The following is a 23186-nucleotide window of genomic DNA, read 5'->3' as shown; positions in this document are numbered from 1 at the left end:
TCTATTCAAGAGAGTATTCTTGACATCCATTTGGTGTACCATCTACCCTTGACTTGATGCTATTGTAACAACACTTCGTGTGATATTAGCCATCTTTTCAACCAAAGCAAATTTGTCGTCATTATCTAGCCCATAAGTTTATGCATAACCTTTGTAACCAATCTAGCTTTAAATCAGCTAATGCTACCATATGCATTATGCTTGATGAGGTATATCCATTTGCAACCTATTATTGGCTTACTCGTTTGGAGCCAAAACAAGCATTCTTATATGCAATGCATATATCTCCTCATTGCCCGCCTCACTTACACCAATGAATATGCATCTCATTGCTTTTGCTTGAAGCTTTGACCTCACCTTTTTCAGAACATGCAAATAATAAACACAACCAAAGATCTTCATGATGCTTACATCCCATATACCACTCTTTGGGTGCAACATCTAAGAGCATATAAGTAGGGGCTGTATTGATTTAGAAAACACATATGCACATGCTTCAGTCCTCCATAGGCATGTACATTGCTCTAAGCATAGCTCTTACTGTCTTTGTAATAGTCTATTTTTTTTTCTCTAGTATATCTCATTGTCAATTGATGGTGTATGTCATGCTCTCTCAAAGTAAGCATCAAACTCATGTGCCAAATACTCTTCACCTTTATTCTTAGGCACTTGATTCTCAACCCGGTTTGATTTTTAACTAAAGCACTAAATTGCTTGAACTTACCAATGCTTCCACTTGTGCTTGATGAAGTATATCCAAGTCTTGCATGTACAATTGTCAAAAAAGATTATGCAATATTTGGCTCCATCAATGCTAACCTCTTTTGTTGGACCCATATGTTGGAATGCACAAGCTCCAATGGTTTTTGGCTCAATTGACCTTGTTTCTTGAAGGGAAATCTTGAAGACTTTCCAAACTCGCATGACTCACATAAATGTAACAATTCACTTGTCTTGAAAGAAAGTAAGCCTTTCACTATCCCTTTTACTTGCCTTGAAAGAAGGCAAGCCTTTCATTATCCCTTTGACTTAATACTCAATTGGTTTGCATTGACACGTCCAAGACACTTATGCCATACATTAAACTCCTTCATGTTTTGCATTTTTGCATATATATTGTCATGCCTCTTGCATTGCATACATACTCTTGTGCCTCTTTGTATTGCATGCATCAACCAGCCTTCTCGTTTCCCTTTTTCTATGAGTTTATTTTAGTATACAAAACAACCCTTTGGGTTAAACACCACTTCCATGTGGTGCTCTACCGTTTGCCCAACTGACAATATATTCTTTCTAATTGGAGGTACTCATAGTACATCATGTAAGTGCTTTTCTTCTATTGAATTATATATGGGAATATTACCTATATGAGTGGTGGGATGAGTCGTATCATCCACCCATAGTCACATCTCCAGGAACACCCACTTTATGCATCTTGAAACCACTCTTCATCCTACTTGTACTAACCTATTTTTTCCACTCGAAATGGACACATGCAAAATTTAACTCTTTCTTTTTTATGATTACCTTCCTCCCATTGAAAAACAAAACACACACTAAATTGTTCGTTCACTCGTCATGACCATCTCATTATTGAGATAATAGTGCAGGTCACTTTTTTGTTGCCTTGAAACAATCGTTTTGACTAATGCTTTGTTAAGGCAGCAATAATGCATCAAGGGTAGCTAGCCAATATCAATGTATAGCTATAATGATGCACACTTCATGAACATGGGAGTAATATTTAGGTTGACAAGCATGTGTATACTAGGATTAAGCCTCGTACTTGCCACACTAAACTACTTGAGGTTTTAGACCAACCATTTAATTCCTTGCCAACCATAACCATATAGACTTAGTGTAAACTAACCCATGAGAGCCACGAGTGCTTGTGGTTTTAGATCCACTACGTGTTTCCTTGAAAATTACAACTCCAACTAGCTATTTATGTGTCTAACATTTAACAACCATACATAATAATTGAGAAAACTAAACATCAAATCCCCGAGTTCTTGTGATTTTAGATCCACTACGCGTTTCCTTTCCGATTCCAACTATAACTAGGTATTTATGTGTCCATACATAACAATTAAGAAAACTACGTGAATAAGCTCATTATAACTCAAGTGCGTGCCTCTACACATTTCTCTTTGAATTTGCGGGCAATTAGTTGCAATTTTTTGGTGGGTGAGGAGATGGACAAGGGAGACTCCCTGTCCATGAGATTGGTCGGTGGAGCTTTCCCCCAAAAATCCAAATTTTAGAGTCCTTTTTACCTTAGGTATCCTAACACCCTTGCACAAAAGTAAGCAAGGGTGTGAGGCCACGTGGCTCACTGTGGTTGTTGGATGCTAAAAAATAGATTCGCTGGACAGAGGCCACGTGGCTCACTGTGGCCAAGGTTAATCGATTCTGGCTTTAAAAAACAGATTCGCGTCTAGATTCGCTTCTGGCTGCTAGATGCTAAGAAAATAGATTCACTGGATGGAGGCCACAATGAAAAAACTGATTCGCTTCTGGCCCGCTGGACACCTAAATAACAAATTCGTTGGATGGAGGCCAAGCTAAGCAATGCCGTTGGAGGCTTTCTTAGTGTTTATTATGTGTCCTTATAAACTTCAAAAGCTGGACTCAATGCCTTTCTAGCCAATTTTAGCAAACCCATAATAGCATGGAAGGTTTTTGGATTCTTCTATGATTTAGAGAGCATTATAAATAAGAGTCCAATCCTTTGATGGATGCACAAAGAAAGGCTTGCTATTTTGTTGGAGGCAGGGCCTATGTCAAGAAACTGCCTATGTCAAGAAACTGAAGGTTTCAAAGTTTTAAAGTCCGTTCTCAAACTTGAGGGGATCATTTTGAGAGACTTGTGATGCTAGTGGTGATTCATTAATATGTGTTGTAATAGCAGGACAAACAAGTTGCTGATGACAGTAGGTAATGTTTTGGCGCAAAAGATTTGCTATGACTAGAAGTTCCTTGTGATGGTTTCAACAGTTCCAATATAGCTACCTGTTATGGGAATATATTTTAAGCCCTCTTAAAAATATTATTCTACCCTCTTAGATAATTCAGGGACACTTGGATTATCTTTGTGTCATGCCAAATTATGGTTAATATCATGGGTGATGCCATTATAAATATTAATACGTTTGGTGTCACCCATATCATTTATATTTATGGTCTCACAATTCTCTATAAATGGCCAAAGGGCTCATTCAATGATGAGTAGAGGGAGGAACAGAAAGGAGGAGAGGGAGGGGTGGGGGAACTCACTTACTAAGTGTATATTTGTAGTGTATATTTAGAACTTTGTAGTGTATATTTAGAACTTTATTTGTAGGTTGTATTAATTAAATGCCACGCCAGTGGCATTTAATTAATACACCTACAAATAAAGTTCTAAATATACACTACAAATAAAAAAGGGGGTGTGAACACAAATCATCGCAGCTTGGCAAATGATGAAGATCACGGGCGTTAATAAATTAATGCCTAACCTTAGCGTATCCTAAGGTTAGGCAAACGGCTCTCCAACAACCAGAGACCAGGACGGGGGAGACGACCAACAGCTCTTGAGACCAGGATCGGTGAGCAAGACAGATGACAACATCCGTGGGCATATTAAATTAATGCCTAACCTTAGTGTATCCTAAGGTTAGGCAAACGGCTGTGCAACAGCCCAAAGACGAGAACGGGGGAGACGACCACACGCAACAGCCAGAGACGAGGACTGGTGAGAGAGATAGACGACCACCACCACACAAAGAGAGAGAGAGAGAGAGATAGACGACCACCACCACACAAAGAGAGAGAGAGAGAGAGAGAGATTTAACGACCACCAGAAAGAGAGAGAGAGAGTGAGAGGTCACACCCCCCAGAAGAGAGAGAGAGAGAGAGAGAGAGTGAGTGAGAGGTCACACCCCCCACCTGCCAGTCCACCTCCCAATCCACTCCCACCTCCTCGCCCAAGCCACGTGTCTCCCCTCTCCCAGCATGTTAGTGCTTCAAGAAAAGACACAAAAGGGGCTAGTCTGCCCTACATGACCAAGACAAGCCTGGCCTACACGCGACTACGAGAGAGAGACCCAGCCTTGTGCTGCATAGAGAGGGAAGGACAAACCGAGAGAGGTGATCTGATTGCCTTCAAAACAGCAAGAGAGGCGGTGGAAAAGTCTCGAATGCTGGATGCTCTTTAAGGCGAGATGGAATACTTTTTCTTTTTATAATAAAGTTGGCAACCTCACATTCCCTAAGGTTTTCAACCAACTTGCCGTTTCCTAAGGCTCCACACGATTGAAAACCTCCCCCTCACTAATTAATTAATACAAAAACAAAATTGGGCACCCATATTTACACTCATCTGGGTTTGCTTCTATCTCATGTTTCTTCATTTACAATCCTCCGTGCTACTCACATCATGGAGATGCTAACATATAGCAGAATAAGACGTTATCGTCATGAGAGTGCTAGCTACAGTGCCGCATGGGTTCATGCTAAGGTAGTTACAGGCACGACAGGGCTGGGGGAATAGTTGTTTCTTTTTCACGCTAATATGATTTTTTAGGCACAACTATGGTTGGCAAACACTAACAAGTGGCTTTAATAACTATGGTTAGCATGACAGGGCTGGGGGAATTCTTTTTCACGCTAATATGATTTTTTAGGCACAACTATGGTGGGCAAACACTAACAAGTGGCTTTAATAAAGATTCTCTTTAATTAATGAATTAGATTTTTCACACATTTGAAAGGGGAAAAAAGCTACCAACCTCATAAGGTTGGATGTGAGGCAAAGACATCCAGCCAAGCATTGGCCAAAGAGTATGATCATCTACTTGAGGCACAAACCTCTTGCCGCCAAAGATTGGCTAGAGAGTATGATCACATGCCACTCATTTGCTAAAATATAACTACATTTTTGGTTTATGTGTGAACAAAGGCCATAAGCCTCTAGGCCATCCAATAGCTAGCTTCCAATAACATTGAAATGTAAGAATATTGAGAGCTTATGATCCAAATCTTTTTTGGGTCACAAGCTTGTGGATAAGTGGTTGAGCTAATGTGTGGTAATTTGAAATGCTTCTTTTATTGTGTAGTCAAGGTTTTGTAAGAGAACATTGTGTGCTTTTTTAACACTACTTAAAACATCTAAAGGTAAATATAAGTTGGGTAGTTTAGATCTCATGGCATTCATTGTACATTCATGTCCAACTAATTTTTTATGAATTTTCTTGGCCTAGTGGAGCTATTGTTGCTTAATACTATTTTACACATTTTGTGCCATTGTGTAAAAGAGATATTGTTTGTTGGTTTTCTATCCAAATAACTTCAAGACTTTGTTTAGTTGTGTAGTGTTTCCTTTTGTAAAATTTTAAAGCTTTAGCTTATATGTGTGTGTTGTGTATACCAGTTATTTATGTGCATTTCTTGATTTGTATTGGTGTAGCCTTGTTGTGTTTAATAGTTCCTTCTTTTATAGTGAGAAAAGGTATAAAAAGTGGTGGTCCATGGAGTATACATTGTTGCCTTATGGCATGCAAACAATGGGAGTTAATATTCAATTAGTTGCTTATATTTAATTTATATCGGGGCAAACTAATTACTATTTTCACAGGGTAGTTATTTTCTTAAATTATTTAGTACACTTTTTTTTTGAATGATTTGAAACACGCATAGGGGTGTTTACACATTTCGGGTGGAATCAAAATATATGCTAACTAGGATGCTTGGGTAGCCCTATCCGCTCGTACATGAAGTGATCGAACGAACATGAATTTGTAAACATACTTGGAAAGGGTGCTCAAGGCATGTCCACTATTGATGAATTGCATGCCTACACTTATGATCGATGGAGATCTTGAAGCACCTCACAAAAATGATAATTACAAATTGGTTAGCACATCTAAATTTGAGTTTGTTGTTGTTCAAGTTGTACGAATTTTATACTTGTTTGTGTGCAAGTGGAAAAAAAAACCATACATAAAGTATGGCGGGGAGTTGGCATAGTCCTTCCCAAAATTTTATAAATATAAGGGAACGTGCCCTTCCCCCATTTCCCAAATAACACTCTCGGTATCAAAAGTAGACCAAAGATACACCTTCAGTGTTGAAAGTGGCCATTAGTTTGTTTGAATATAAAAGAGAGAAAAATAGGAATACCTTTGTCAGTTTGCAAACTGAAGTCGATGATGCGACGAGTCTTGTGTGATATTGTTTCATGATCACTGATTAATGTAGAGGTATAACTGCGTCAGTGCACACGAGTTATCTTTGATGTCATAACCAAAGCCGGATCACCAGTATCACCAGCCCCCCACATACCGACGCCACACTACCCTTCTCTATATTATATAAAGAAAGAGTTTCACGAAGCTGCCACATGGCAAGAATTTGGAAGTTCGAGGGGCAATTCGGAGGTTTGAGGAGAGGTACGCTCCTATTACTCTAGGAATTTGACAAGTCAGCCCACTAGTAAATAATTTTTTTTTTCAAGCATTCATCATTACATACTAAATGAAACCCTAGAAAAACAGTCTTATTCTTGAAAATGTCAAAGAATATATTTAATGGAAATGTAAGACATTTTTGGTGCCATATCTAACCCACCCCTTCTAGCAAACCAAAATTTAAATAGACACCCGCCATCTCCGACAGCACACACGCCATCTTCGACAGCACACTCACTTCCCCTTCCGCGGTAAGCTCATCTCTTTGTTTCTGCTTTCTGTCGATTCCTTCTCCTGTGTTTATGGTTAGGGATTTCTTTTTTCGATAGTTATTTCTTTCAATGCCAGGTTCTAGGGTTAGGTTTTCTGCGCTCTGCAGTTAATTTAGGGGCTTTTAAGGTTTTGGCGGGATGGAGGAGGAGCACGAGGTGTATGGGGGAGATATTCCGGAGGCGGATCGGGAAGAAACAGACCTGGATGGAGTCCCGGATAAGGGCAGTACCGACGATGTTGCCGCTAATGTACGCGCACACACACACACACACACACTCTCTCTCTCTCTCTCTCCCATCTGATGCTGTCTGCAGACTGCAGTAGGTTTGTTTGCAAGATTAATGACAGATTAATGTTGAAACCCTAATCGGTGATCCTTCTTTAAAAACGTTTGTTTACTAGCCGAATCCTGATTACGCTTCGTATGAGTAGCACTCATTCTTCTTCAGCGCTTTTAATTTTATCTAAGGATCACGCGTTTGCTAGAGTTTTCGGTTGACCACCAGCAGGCTTTTGATCAGCCAATAAACCTTTCTTTAAAGATTGTTTAGCTCCCAGCAAACACTTAACGGGTGTGCAAGTGACATCTCCTCCTGCTTGTTCTCCTTGAAGCAATCTTTATCCAACCTTGGGGCTTCATGGGGTCCTGGTCCTTGAACTTGGTCAAAATTTTTTGCTTCTTGTGGATGATGTTGTGTTTGAAGGATGAGATTCTAGCAGGTGGTGGAGAGGATTAAGAACCAGCCGACTTGCTCATGAAAGGGGTGTAAATACCCAAGTTAGAAATCAGTCTTTTCATCTCATTATTCACAAAGGGTTGCCGTGTTTCAATGGCCAGGACAGCCAAGGGAAAGTGCCCAGTGCTCAACAAAAGTGAAGAAGTGTAGCTCAAGAACTAGTCTTTATTTCAAATTTACATCATTCTAATAAAGCAAATACACCATTCATGGTGGGGGCCCTACAGAGGGTATTCGGGAGCCCATACTTTGTTCTCTCTCTCTCTCTCTCTCTCTCTCTATTTCTACACATATCTCTCTGTATTGTGCGTTATCTTCATCATGAATGATTGCTAAATTCTGAGCATTGAAGTTATCGATTCTTCTACCGAGCTTCTGTATGTAACACTATGAGACCAAAATGTTACATCATGTCCATGGAATACATCATCATGGTACTGAAGATAAAGGCATGGGCCCTTGCATCTTTGTCAGCCCAGGCTTCCCAAGTTTTGTGTGCAGAAAGCAAAGTATGATGGTCCCTGTTCCTCGTTGGTTTTGTCCCAAAGTTTTGAAAAATCGCTTGGATGGTTTAGCCTTGTATAGGAGGTGTGTATTTATGAGAGTGAGTATGCTTTTTTGTTTTTTAAAAAAAACAAAACAACTCACTAAATACCTGTTTTTGAACAAAAGCCTTGTGCCCACTCTACATGCTAAAAAAAGACATGTGCAGCTTAAAAAAGCTAGCGCTTCCTTTTTTAACAAAGAAAAGTAACTAAGGTCCCAAATTAGGCATTATCCTAAATCAGACACACACATGGCACTTTTTCTTTGGCAATAATCTGGGCAGCCCTTTAGAAAAGCTCATGCCCATGTTTGCTATGCTTTTTCTAAAACAAGCCCGGCTTCTATGTCCACAAATGCCTACAATAGACAACGAGTGTGGATGACGAGGGTGGTGCACAAATGGCGGGAAGCTGCCCCAACATCGGAGAAGGTGACGGTGCAGATGTCACTGCACCTTCCACTGGAGTGCTATGTGACACACTGGCTCTACATCAGTGCAACATTTATCAATAGTATTTTATCTTTTTAGGAATATTTGTCGTATGCCGTGGCCCCATTGTGAGCCCCAAACCGGGACATGTAAGGCACGAGCTACGTAGGTGAGTCTCCACAGCCATAGAGAGTCTGCATGTGAGTCTTCTTACCCACTTGATTCATTAGTAAGGGCATGTAGAATGTCAAATCCCTAGTATAGGTCTTCCAGTAGTTGCATGTAGATGCATTGATAGGTCTATGGGCTAGCCAAAGGCCAGTCCATAGCTTGGCTAGCCCATAAGGGCAATACTTTGGCCATAGAGGACATAGGCAGCCAGTCGGCTGTCACTAGCCTGGACATTTCCCAGTATGAAAGGGGTCTGGTGGACTCCAGGATGTCTAAATATTTGGAAAGTACAAGCTTTGGGAATGGGGGATTATTCTAGAATACAAAGGACCACACTCCTAAAATTTAGGAGAGTTGCTATTTTTGGCCCGACTTCGATGGAAATTCTGTTTGCGTCATTACATCTGGAATTGAGCAGATACCAAGAGTTGGCAAAGTGCCTATGACAGAATGTCTACCAGTTGGGATATTTTTAGAGATAAAGTTTATGGAAGGACCATCTCTTAGATTGGGACATGTGGCAAGAAAGTGGACCAAAGTGAGACAAGTGGCCTCACACTTTAGAAAGTGGATCAAAGTGAGACAAGTGGCCTCACACTTGTCACTTTAGCTATTGTGTGGCTCTCTACTTGTCATTGTAGCCTTCTCTTGCCATTTTAGCTCATGGGAGGCCCAAATCTATAAATTGGAGCCCTCTATCTTCATTAATAGAGGCTCTCTTGCTGCACACTAGCCTCTACCATTGTTACAGGCTGCCCTAATGATGGCTACTCTCTTTCTCTCACTCTTGAAAGCTGCCCATGAAGAATACCAGCTGTTGGGGATTGTTTTGGAGGCTTCTATCGTGAAGAAATACTAAAGGCAAGGGTATTTAATCATTTATTATGATTTTTAGCCATTGTACTTGTACCAGTCTTTGTACTTGTTGTACCAGCCATTGTATTGGCTGTACCAGTCCTTGTACTTGTACTTGTACCATCCATTGTATCGGTTATACCCGCTTCTGTACTTGCTGTGCCAGCCACTGTACCTACTGTACAAGTCATTGTATATGCTGTACCAACATTTGTACTTGCTATACCAACCATCGTACCGACTGTACCAACCACTGTATCGGCTGTACCAGTCATTGTACCTGTTGTACCGGTTGAATGGAGAGTTGTACCAGCTCTATTGCATGAAGACCCGTGGTTTTTGGGGAAGAATCAGTACCCACACGGAGGTATATGGATTATGTTGTTGGCTCGGCATTTCTACAGCCTATGTTCCGGCTTGGTAGCCTCGTGTTGGGCTGTGTTATGGCATTTGTATATGGATAATCCGGCATCTCCCGTGGGGAGAGTATTATTCTCCTTAGGAAATAAAATACTCCAAGGGGGGGGGTCGGCCCATTTCGGCCTTTATGCGGTGTCACACGGGCAAGCTTCATTTTCAGCATTTGTGGATGTTTTTGTCTAGCTTTTATGTTTAAATGTTTTAATATGCATTGATGGGATCAACAAGTGTGTCAAAGGCCCTAGTCCCCCGGGTGTTGGGGTAAAGGCATTATGCCCACCCTTATAGTGTGTACAAGCCCATAAGTTATAGTATATAGTACACTTAGTACTTTTAATGTACTAAGTGCACTATGTGTACTAGTGCAATATACATGTGTGATAGGGGAGTCACACACTCATCTTGGTGAGTTGACTTATCCCCACATATGTCTCTCTCTCTCTCCCTTGCTTCTCTGTGTATGTCTCCCACACATGAACTCTAACCTAACCCTAATTAACTCTCCCCTTCAACTGGTATCGGAGCTAGCAGCAAGTGCCACTGATTTCATCTCTGTAGCCTTCGCTTCACACACCTCCAGTGCAGGGCAGCAAAATTGACGGCTCTATATGCTGTATTTGTAGGCTCCCATTACAAGCGAAGCAAGTGACTGGCTTGGGTGTTGCAGGCAGGTGAGCGGAAAGAGAAGGTGGCGGTCAGCCATTTCTCCGTTGAACCAGTCGCATCAGGCGGGTGTGTACACGCAGGCGGAGCAGGCTTCCTGCAGTACGAATAGCTTCGGTGAGAGCCTTAGCGTGAAACGAACACGTGATCTCGAGCGGAGGCGACGCCAACAAAACTCCTTGTCGCGTGTAGCGCCGGCTACAGACGAAGGCGGTGACAACTTTGAAGTCGGCGGTAAGGAGTGTGGCCAGGAGGAAGCATCGTGAAGACTCTGGATGCCTTCATGTGCGTCAATGTACCATGTATGATCAGCAATTGATCTTAAATCAAGGGGCTTTTCAAGATTTTATACTTGTTAAGCTTGGCAAAGCAGCAGGCAAGACATTTATGCCTTGAATCCTCAGAAATCAGCTTGCAGTCAAGGGGCTTTTGCCCAATTTCTGTTCGGGACTGTTGTATGCAGTGTTCGGGACTGTAAAAGTTTGATTTTCACTCATTTGGACAGCCAGGAGAGCATTTATTGCTGTTGTTCCTGCTGGTACAAATTTGGTACAGCTTTGTACAAGTTTTGGCATGGCTGCACATTGATTTGAGTGAGCAAAAGGTTCAATTTCAGCTGCTGTACTTGCCGGTACAGGTTTGGTACATCACAGGTGAGCACTTAGTATTGCTGTACAGTACTTTGGAAGGGCAACAGAGCACATTTAAGGTGCTGTCCTAAATCTGCAGCAACCAGATTTTGGTGATTTCATCACATATAGTGGGAGAAAAGTTGCATTCTTGCTTCCGCAGTGGGAGATAAAGCTTGGGAGAACAACTGTGAACACTTTGTGTGCTTTTTGGTGCAGTGTTTGCACATTTTGCAGGGAGTCAGGCATTGACAGGTTGCATATTGCTATGGCAACCACAAGTGAGAGCTCTTCATTGCTTCACATCAAGAAGCTTGAAGGCTCACATAACTATGATATTTGGCAAACCCAGTGCTATAATGTGTTGCTCGAGAAGAAGCAGCACAAGCCTATCAAAAGAAAAAGGGGAAAAAGCCAAGAACGGGGAAGGAGCAAGTCTCGTTCCAAAAAAGATTTGGAATGCCATTATTGTGGCAAGAAGGGACACATCAAAAAGCAATGCTACAAATGGAAAAATGATCAAAAGGAAAAGGGAAAAGGCAAAGACAAAGACAAAGATGAAGCCAAAGATGTAAAGCCAAAGGGCAAAAGTGGAGTCAAGATTGAAGAAATCAATGTCACATGTAGGTGACAGTGAGGATGAGGTCCTATTTACGTCTTCACTTGATGCCCATTCACTTCTTACAGGTGGTCATGGTATGCACTCATGGATCATTGATTCAGGTGCCTCCTTTCATGTCACAGGTTGCAGAGACTTGTTTGTCAGGTATACTACTGGCAATGAAGGAGTAGTTTATTTGGGTGATAACCATGCAGGCAAGATTCTTGGCAGAGGTGATGTGAGGCTTGTGTTTTCAGATGGCTCACAACTTATGCTCCATGATGTCAGGCATGTGCCTGAGATCAAGAAGAACCTGCTTTCTACTGGACAGCTTGATGATGCTGATTATGTTACCACATTTGGTCGTGGAAAGTGGAAGATTAGTAAGGGCTCACTGGTTGTTGCTAGAGGCTCTAAGGTGGACACTCTTTACTTCATGCATGCAGGTGTTTGTCACCATGCTAATGTAAATGCAACTGAGTTGTCGGAAATCTCTATGTGGCATAGTCGGTTGGGACACATGAGTGTCAAAGGAATGGAGCAATTGTCTCGTTTGGGTTACTTGCCTTCTCTAAAGTTTTCAAGTTTTCAGTTTTGTGAGCATTGTATATATGGCAGGCAACTCCAGTGCCCCCACAAGAAAGCTCTTGGACAGAAAGATGCTCAGTTAGAGCTTGTGCATACAGATGTATGTGAGATGCCTCAGCTTTCTTTGGGAGGGGCAAAATACTTTGTGTCTTTTATAGATGATGCCACACGCAAGGTGTGGGTTTATCCTCTTCGTTTGAAGAGTGATACATTCTCAGTGTTTGAGAAGTTTGTTGCTCTTGTTGAGAATCAAACTGGCAAAACACTGAAGGCTTTGCGTTTCGACAATGGTGGAGAGTATATGTCCAAACAGTTTCAAGATTTTTGTGATGCTAAAGGCATCAAGAGGGAGCTCTCTACTCCTTATGATCCTCCACAAAATGGGACAGTGAAACCGGCCTTCAGAAAGAAAACCAAAGGGCGGTGGAACAAACATTTGCACATAAAACACTTCAACACCATTGAGGACCTAGAAAAGGAAAACAAACAGGGGGAGCTAGAGTGCTCCTGCAAATAGTACACGGACACCGATTGGCCCCAAATCGCAGTGGCGCCCCTTGCGGTATTTCTTTAATTGATTTTAAGAGCTTTGATTACAATATAAGGCTGGGAACTCAGTCGTCCCAGTAGAACTCCTGAAGCCTGCAAAGAACCTGCATCTGGCTTCTTGTCCACACAGCATCCACAAATAAATCCAGCCATTGTTCATATCAAAAGATCCTTCACACATTGAGCCTGCATACAGAAGCTTTCTCCCATGATCAAGGCTGCCACATCCATCCATAGCCTCTCACACTATGAACAGCATCACACCCTGACCATCCAGTGCTTCTGCATCACAACACAGACTCCCAAACTGTCTCTCAAAAGAGTACTCGCATCACAGCATAGCATAGCATACAGTTGACACACCTGTACCAACCCTCTCTACCTTCCAAGGGTATTGTCCATCTCTGTCATGGATTCCCTGTCCCCTGTCATATCAGTAGCAAGGCTGTACCAAACATGTGTCCACTCCTGTACCTTTTGCCTGCATGTGACCTATCTCCTGGAGAAACCCAAAAAACATGTTTCTTCGAGAAAACCTACGACCTGTTTCCACATGAAACCCTTAGGCCTGTTTCCCTTTGAAACTTATGCCCTGTCTCCATACATCTAGTTACCTGTTCCCACATGAAACATCTGGCAACATAGAGATTCTCGTAACTGTAGGTCCCTCTGTTCCTTTCTAGCAGGAAGAAAGCAATCTGCTCCATGAGCACGCAGCCATGCGAGCTTGCATCACTCCCATGCCAAGAAACATAACCACAAGACCTGTACTTGTAGTCAAAAACCCAAGCACATGCTGAATTTGCGACCAAACAAAAACAGCCCATAAACTGTCCCAAAACAGTCCCGAATCAAAGCATAGAAAGGCTGAAAGCTCCATCAGATGAACGCCATCGACATGATGTCTATGTTCATGAATATCCAGCCCCTGTTCACTTTTATGTCCAGAGAAACCAGCCTCTGTCTACTTTTCTGCAAAAGCACGGCGTCCTCCAAAAAAAACACACGCCTGCAACCACCTATCCGAACAGGTCGACACCAGCAAACACCCATACCAAATCGTGTGTAGCTGTCTCCTGTATCAACTGTCGTACAGCAGCCGCCTGTACCAGCTGTACCTGTCCGTACACATATGCATGCAGTCGTACACCTGCCTGCGCCGCCTGAAAGTGCAACTGCAGCTGCCTGACCTGCCTGCGCCGCCTATACCTGTAGCAGCCTGATCTGCGCAGCCTGTACCTGCAGCAGCCGTACACTTTACCTGCTGTCCGTACAGTGCTGTACGGCCTGTTCCAGGACCAGTAGTCAGAAAACCTGCAGCAACAGCCGACTTGCTCTTCTCCACGCAGCCCTTATGCACGCCTACTCCCAAAAAGCTAGAGAGAGGGAGAAGAAAGTCGTGTGGCTCCAAAAGTGGTGTAAGCTCTAAATATTGCTTAGTGGCCTCCTAAGGTTTTGAAACCTTTTAAAACATTAATTTTATGGCCACCAAAGGTTATAAAACCTTTTTAATTAATGTCTCTTTGCCCCCTTTCACACATGGGGTTATCCACACATGGGCTTCCATCTTCACTCCCACCTGATGCCATTCACACTGTCCACCATGTCCCCGTGCACATCTGCATCTTGTCCAGAGAAAAACACAGGGTCGTGACATACCCCCCTCTTGAAAAATGGCAAGCGTCCTCGATTGCACTCAATGGCACAGTAAAGCATCTTATGAGCAAAGAATCCCCATAGGACAAAAACAATGGCCTTCCAATGCATCTGGGTGATAAAATAATCATCCTGCACAATAAGCCACACTGTCCTCTTGCTTGTTCCTTCAGAACCTACAGCAAAAGTCTAAAACCAAATGGAAACACGTTAACTGTGTTAGCCAAAAACAAAACCATGCATCATTCTACATATGACACACATATGCATGACACACATATGCATTCGCAAACAATATGCTCCTCAAAATGCTCTACCTACTCCAAAGTAACAGTCTGAGGGCTGCTCGCAAGCCTTACGCCCATGGGCATTCCGCAGGACCCATGACTGATGGTACAACATGAGCATATGAAAGCAATCAATGCATCCAAACACTACATCTACCAAGTACTTTCCCACATATGTCTCATGGCCATCCCGCAGGAGTCACACCGAGTGGTGCATCCATGAACATAATAAAGCACTTGATGTATCATACAAACATACATGCAGCACATGACACAATGCAGAGTATTTCCCAATGTATTCTCAATGGTACCAGGATCCAATGGCACCAGAATACAAAAATACCTCTACCTCAAAAAGTGTATGCATACATGCACAAACAAAGTTCGATCCATATTTCCATGAACCAAACCAACTCTAGGACTGCTCGCAAGACTTATGCCCTCCATAGAGTTATCCATAGTTGCAGTTATAGTTCAAGGTGCGGCCGACTGTGAACCATACCCAACTTTACCATCTCATGTGTCTAGAACACAAGATCATAGAAGTCCCATAAGCAGATGTACTGTCAGCCTCAGTACCTTCGGGTGAATACAAAGATGTCACCAAGCGACTCCTAGATAACAAATGAGCCTGTCTGTAACAACAAGGGAGTGGAGGTGCTACCCCCCTCTTGAGCATCAGGCAATGCTCCAGATCTATGCTCTGCTGAACCTGAATGAGTCGTAACAAGAGTCGACTCCAACTGATAGGCATCAAGATAAAGCTGCAACTCCTGAGGTGAATCTGCTAAGTCACCCTCCTCCATCCACTCCGCATCCATCAGTGAACCTCCTCCATCCACTTGGTATCCATCAGTGAACAGCTCTTGAACTTCACAGGATAGCGACGGGAAACTTTACCCTGTACCTTATGTGCCAGTATCTGCTCGGGAATAAGAACCTCGTCAAGTTCCTCTGCTTCCGTCTGAGCCTCATCTGATACATCCTCAGGCACCCAAAACCTGCTTGCACTCCACCCAAGTGATAAGCACAAGTCCTCGATGAAGCATAGTAGATCACCACTGCTAAACATAGAAAGAAACTGTCTTCAGAACCCATGAAGCCTCTATGAAGATACCACTGGTGACAAACTGTCGAAAGCCATAGCCTTCAACGCATCTCCTGCACCATAACACTTCAACTGCTTCTTGTTCCTGGCCGACTACTTCTTGTCCTTGGTGTCTTTTCTCCTGAACTTCATCTTCAGCTCTTGCTCTTTACCTCATATAGGCAAAGACACACAATCCTGTACTATGTCCTGCACTTTCTTTTCACTTTCCTCATGTTGAAGCTTTTGATGTGACTCTCATGAGACAACCACGAGCTCGCCCCCTTAGGAAAGTTGGCGATTGTCCCGACCAAAGCAACCACGGACTCGCCTACTTGAGAAAGTCGACGATGTGTCCCGGCAACGGAACCTTGAAACCGGCCTTCACAAAGAAAACCAAAGGGCGGTGGAACAAACATTTGCACATAAAACACTTCAACACCATTGAGGACCTAGAAAAGGAAAACAAACAGGGGGAGCTAGAGTGCTCCTGCAAATAGTACACGGACACCGATTGGCCCCAAATCGCAGTGGCGCCCCTTGCGGTATTTCTTTAATTGATTTTAAGAGCTTTGATTACAATATAAGGCTGGGAACTCAGCCGTCCCAGTAGAACTCCTGAAGCCTGCAAAGAACCTGCATCTGGCTTCTTGTCCACACGGCATCCACAAATAAATCCAGCCATTGTTCATATCAAAAGATCCTTCACACATTGAGCCTGCATACAGAAGCTTTCTCCCATGATCAAGGCTGCCACATCCATCCATAGCCTCTCACACTATGAACAGCATCACACCCTGACCATCCAGTGCTTCTGCATCACAACACAGACTCCCAAACTGTCTCTCAAAAGAGTACTCGCATCACAGCATAGCATAGCATACAGTTGACACACCTGTACCAACCCTCTCTACCTTCCAAGGGTACTGTCCATCTCTGTCATGGATTCCCTGTCCCCTGTCATATCAGTAGCAAGGCTGTACCAAACATGTGTCCACTCCTGTACCTTTTGCCTGCATGTGACCTATCTCCTGGAGAAACCCAAAAACATGTTTCTTCGAGAAAACCTACGACCTGTTTCCACATGAAACCCTTAGGCCTGTTTCCCTTTGAAACTTATGCCCTGTCTCCATACATCTAGTTACCTGTTCCCACATGAAACATCTGGCAACATAGAGATTCTCGTAACTGTAGGTCCCTCTGTTCCTTTCTAGCAGGAAGAAAGCAATCTGCTCCATGAGCACGCAGCCATGCGAGCTTGCATCACTCCCATGCCAAGAAACATAACCACAAGACCTGTACTTGTAGTCAAAAACCCAAGCACATGCTGAATTTGCGACCAAACAAAAACAGCCCATAAACTGTCCCAAAACAGTCCCGAATCAAAGCATAGAAAGGCTGAAAGCTCCATCAGATGAACGCCATCGACATGATGTCTATGTTCATGAATATCCAGCCCCTGTTCACTTTTATGTCCAGAGAAACCAGCCTCTGTCTACTTTTCTGCAAAAGCACGGCGTCCTCCAAAAAAAACACACGCCTGCAACCACCTATCCGAACAGGTCGACACCAGCAAACACCCATACCAAATCGTGTGTAGCTGTCTCCTGTATCAGCTGTCGTACAGCAGCCGCCTGTACCAGCTGTACCTGTCCGTACACATATGCATGCAGTCGTACACCTGCCTGCGCCGCCTGAAAGTGCAACTGCAGCTGCCTGACCTGCCTGCACCGCCTATACCTGTAGCAGCCTGATCTGCGCAGCCTGTACCTGCAGCAGCCGTACACTGTACCTGCTGTCCGTACAGTGCTGTACGGCCTGTTCCAGGACCAGTAGTAAGAAAACCTGCAGCAGCCGACTTGCTCTTCTCCACGCAGCCCTTATGCACGCCTACTCCCAAAAAGCTAGAGAGAGGGAGAAGAAAGTCGTGTGGCTCCAAAAGTGGTGTAACCTCTAAATATTGCTTAGTGGCCTCCTAAGGTTTTGAAACCTTTTAAAACATTAATTTTATGGCCACCAAAGGTTATAAAACCTTTTTAATTAATGTCTCTTTGCCCCCTTTCACACATGGGGTTATCCACACATGGGCTTCCATCTTCACTCCCACCTGATGCCATTCACACTGTCCACCATGTCCCCGTGCACATCTGCATCTTGTCCAGAGAAAAACACAGGGTCGTGACAGACAGCAGAGAGGATGAACAGGACCATTCAAGAGAAGGTCCGTTCTATGTTGTCACATGCTGCATTACCTCATGGTTTTGGACTGAAGCTGTTATGACAGCCGTTCACCTTATAAACAGGTCACCTAACACGAGGCTTGTAGATGATCTTATTGTTGGGGCTGATAACTTGGATGAGATTGAGCATGTGAAAAGTCTTCTTAAACGAAAGTTTGAGATGAAAGATTTTGGAGATCTGCGCTACTTTTTGGAAATTGAGGTCATTCGCACACGTGAGGGTATTTGATTGTCACAGAGAGTATGCGTTGGACATGTTGTCTAAGTGTGGGATGGTTGATTGTAAGCCAATCTCGGTGCCATTAGATCAAAATGGTAAGCTTAGTGCGGATGTAGGTTATGTGTTGAAGGATCCCACTGTGTACAAGAAGATTGTGGGGAGTTTGATCTATGTCACAATCGGTAAGCCAGATTTGAGCTACACTGTTGGCTTAGAGAGTCAGTTTATTCAGGTTCCGTGCAAACCACATCTTGACATTGTGCGACGCACACTTCGGTATTTGAGGGCCACTGTTGATTATGCATTGTTTTATGCTGTAGGTGTACCATCGGAGCTATATGGGTACACAGATGTAGATTGGGCAAGTAGCATCTCAGACAGGAGATCTACCAGTGGATTTATATTTTCATTGGGGAGTGTTGTTGTGACATGGAGTAGCAAGAAGCAGCCCATAGTTGCCTTATCGAGCATAGAGGCAGAGTACAGAGGAGTTGCGGTGGCAGAGTGTGAGGTAGCTTTGTTACGCAAGCTACTTGCTGATTTGGGGTTGCATGTGGAGAGAAAGGTTGTCATATATTGTGACAATCTTAGTAGTATTCAGTTGGCGAGGAACCCAGTTTTCCATGCGCGGACGAAACACATTGAGGTACATTACCACTTCATCAGGGAGAGAGTCTTGGTAGGCAACATCGACTTGGCCTACGTCAGCACACAGGATCAGGTTGTTGACATCTTCAACACGAAGGCCTTAGGAGTTGAGAAGCTCTACAGATTTCAAGATATGCTTGGAGTTCATGAGCTGGAGTTGAGCTTGAGGGGGAGTGTTGAGATATCAAGCTCAACATGAGCTGACACTCACAAGGCGCTTGCATGACCGTTCGACATTTATATCACTGGCGGGTTTGGTAGTTGGCATCGACATATCTTCCCTAGAGATTTGACAGCTGGACTACATTGATTAGTCCACATCTACCCACTCCTCTTAGTGTGTTCACATTATGGACCACTTGTATATACTCTATTATGTGTGTTAGTCACTTTATCTTCTTTGTAGACCTCTTTTGTTGTGTGAAGAAAAAGAATATTTTTCAGCCTCTCACCTTGTGTGTTCTCTTCTAGGGTTTGTGTGAGTGTGTGCTTGCAAGAGCTCAAGCTCTCTTCTCCCTTGCATCTTTTCACTTAGGTGGTCCTCCAGACCATGTTCCAGTCTCGCAAGGATTGAAGCGCCTCCTTCCTTGGCTGAATTCTGGATGCTGCGTTTTGATGATGAATGCTCAAGATGTTCAAGCGATGATATTCCCACAGTTGACGACTGAATCGCTTATGATTTGATGATGAGATGAGATCATATGGAATGAAGCGGTGCTATTTATATGAACAAGGTTGCTGGTTGGTCAGCTATAAAGCTGGCCGACTTTAGTAATAAATGCTACACGACTTGCTTATGCTGAAAATAATGTGTGTAAAATGCTAGAAAATATGGAATAAAGCTGAATGATATTCTAATGCTTCTGCAATGATGTATATGCATATGGAATGAATGCTATGCAAACGTAGAATGCTTTCTAATGCAAACCTTAAGGTTTCTACTGACTCTATATGCATGAATGATTCTCTCCAAGTGGGTTAAGGGACTTGATTGGCTGACTCACACTCTAGGGCTGAGGAATGACCGACATAGCTTGTGCCTGACATATCTTGGACTGTCACCATTTGGTCTCTTCACCCGTCTTGACTAGTGTTTCACACACTAGGTGGAACCAAGGTGTGAACGAGGATTTTTTCACATAAGAAAATGGGAGCATGAACCAGCAAAGTTTTGGCCTGACAGATGGCTATGCAGCATGAGCACTATGGGATTTTCATCATTAAAATGATAAGTCAGTGTTTTCACATATTTTTTACAAAGGGCTGGACATATTATTACTTTTGGACAGGTCTATGTGGACAAAAAAGGGCGCCTAGCTCTAGCTTGGGGAGCAAGTTTGGGAAAAAAGCTTAAAAGTAGTTATTTTTGGTAGCTAAGGCCACTTTTGGCAAAAGGGGGAAAAGCAAGGGGCTAAAAAGAGCTGGCCGACTCCAACAAAAGGAAGGATGGGCTAGATTCGTAGAAGGAAGAAGGGGTAGTAGTTGGGAACACTCTCTCTTGTGCTGGCCGTACAACAGATTCGGGGCTGTTTCAGCTGACCGACTTGTTCTATGCCTTCTATAGGGCTGGCCGACTTGCTCCATACCCTCTACTGGGCTGGTTGACTTCTTCCAAACCTCCCACAGAGCTGCTTGACTTTCTCCAAGACAGCCACATGGCTGGTCGCTTTCTCCCAGAACCTGACAGAGCTGATTGACTCCTTTCTAGGACTATTTTGGGAGGAATGTGGGATAGTTTTGAGAGCTCTTCTGGGGATGGTTTATGGACTGTTTTGGGGCTGATCTGAGAGCCCGCGAGCTCCGCTGGGGCTGATTTATGGCTCTGTTATGGGGCTGATTGGGCACGGAATTTAGGGCTCGGTACCAAGTTTTTTTTATGGACAGTTTATGGGCTGATTATGGGATTGTTTTGAGACAGTCTATCGGATGGCTTTTTGGAGCTATGTTTCTATCTTGGCTGAGATCTGGGCATGTGCTGATGCTTTGTGGAAAATCCGGTACCGTATGCACCCGCACCTTGGTGTATTGTAAAAGCTTCCATCTCAATAAAGAAGTTCCTACGGGGGTCGGCCGTTCTGCCTCAGTGCGGTGTATTTATATTGTATTGTTCATGGTTCTTCCACTGTGTTTCCATGCTCTGTTTGGTATTTGAAGTGTTGGTCTATTATATTGTTGTTCCGCGTTCCCCATCTTGTGACATGGACTGAGGATTACAATGGGGCCACGACATAACACAATAGCATATCCTAAAGGGTCCTATTGCTGTACAATGAAGCACCGATGATGAGCCATCTTGTCACCATGCACTACAGTGCATAGTGCATGTGACAAAGGTGCATGTCCTGAAATCCTCTAAGGGGGTCCTTGCTGTCTCCAGCCTGCCATGAAGCCCAATAGAGAAGGTGAGTAAGGTGGAGCTCTCATCCGTGCCATGAACTGCCAAGGGTATATCATGAATGGTGAACACTCCTAGTCGTTGCGGGGGAGTAGTTGGGGCTAGCCACTCCAGAGGGATGGAGGAGTCGATGTCAAGGCTAAGTCTGTCTCTGCCCCGAATCCCAATAAGGCTCCTCTACTAGGCCTATGGGGGCAATTGTCTGAATGTAAGCCAATCTCCAAGTGACCTAGCGGGGTCTGTGCTCAAAGCTCTCCATGATATGTGTAGATGAGTTGTGAGCATGTGGCCACTAGGCAGATGGACCATGGGGTTCTAGTCTTCCATATCAGAGGTTGTCGAAGATGCTCCTCGGAGGCTACTGGAGTTGATTAATAAAGGGCCAGTGTGAGATGATCCCAAGAATGCAAGAGATTGGTTGTAAATCTGTTCTCAAATGTTGGGCTAAAGTCACTTGTCCACATCTGTGTGAAAATCCATCTCGTGCTAAGGCCAAGGGTCGAGGTGCTGGCGGAGATCCCAGCCAGGAGGAAGTCCTTCCAAGGCTCACCACTTGGAAGAAAATCTCGAACAATCAACTTGTCCAATAGAGCACGACTCTCCATGGAGGGGTCGATGATGCCTTAGCCCCCTCTGCATCGTAGTTGAATGATTACTCTTCGAGTCACCTTGGCTTGTGTAGGTCTCCCGTCTCGTTGCTAGCCTACAGAGGTTCCGGATCAAACGCTGATGAACCTGACCAATAAAGGCCGCAAAGAAAGACCAATACAGGCTTGAGAGAAAGACCAGCAAGAGGTGATGTACCACATGGTGGCGAGAAGAACCTGGTTCGCCACCACAACTTGGCCAGCTAAGGGAAGCCTAGCAAAACTCTAGTGTAGCAGCTTCTTCTGAATGCTCAAAAGAAGAGGGGCTAGCTGTTGCTTAGGGGAGATGTCAATGCCTAGGCGGCATCCAACAAGTCGAATTAGAGTGCCCCTCGAGACCCACTGAAAAGCCTCAACTGGACGCCAAGTCGGGGTAGGTGATGAGCCAACCCAAAATCCACACGACTTGTGCTAGTTAATTTGCGCTCCGGATGCACAACAGAAGATCTCAATCGCCTAGGCGAATCTTTGGAGGTTCCCCTTGCCCCGCAAGAGGTATGTTGCCGTGTCATCGGTAAACTCAGAATCAAGCAGCTCCTCTTGTGTGTGGATGCAATCCTTGGAGCCTGGTCTCTTGGGCGGAGAGAAAACTACTCATGGCCTCGTCAACAAACAGGAAGAGATAAGGTGCTAGAGTGCACCCTTGTCGGACCAAGCAAGAAAGCGAAAATCTGTCACCTCTAGCTCCTTGAATAAAGACTTGGCTGTGTGAAGCTGAGTAGAGTCCCGAAACACCTTGGACCCACTCCTCTCCGAGAAACCCATCTTGCACATTGTCCCCTCTTGAAAGCCCCGATCTACTTTGTCATAGGTTTTTTAGAAATCGAGGAAGGAGAACAATGAGATCTTGTTGATGCATCTTGACCGACGCGGTTGCCTCCCAGAAGGTGAAGATCTTGTGTAGAATACTCGTATCTTGAACAAAACCCGTGTGTACCATGAATAAAGTCGGGGAGAAAGGGTTGCAGTCTTAGGCTTATGGCCTTGGCCACAATTTTGTAGGTGCCTGCTGCTGCAGAGTTTGGCGTGCATACATTCAGGAAGCCCACACAATCCTCTGCAATCTTGATGGTTGCCCATTGAGCTCGTCCTGTT

At 43.9% G+C, this 23186-nt stretch overlaps 1 long non-coding RNA gene across 1 annotated transcript in view; it reads left to right on the top strand.

Moving 5' to 3' along the window:
* Positions 1-6584: 6584 nt before the first annotated feature.
* LOC147638576 (uncharacterized) overlaps positions 6585-23186 on the top strand; it is a 22536-nt gene continuing 5934 nt past the window's right edge. Inside the window, exons 1-2 of the long non-coding RNA XR_015265919.1 lie at positions 6585-6700; positions 6849-6970. This is a non-coding gene — a long non-coding RNA (uncharacterized LOC147638576). The remainder of the gene's footprint in view (positions 6701-6848; positions 6971-23186) is intronic.

The sequence above is a fragment of the Cibotium barometz genome, chromosome 5, assembly GCF_041138505.1.
Source record: "Cibotium barometz isolate CiBa-2024 chromosome 5, ASM4113850v1, whole genome shotgun sequence".
NCBI classification, from domain to species: domain Eukaryota; kingdom Viridiplantae; phylum Streptophyta; class Polypodiopsida; order Cyatheales; family Cibotiaceae; genus Cibotium; species Cibotium barometz.
The sequence above is the reverse complement of the archived record's forward strand: the minus strand, read 5'-3'. Positions and strand labels throughout refer to the sequence as shown.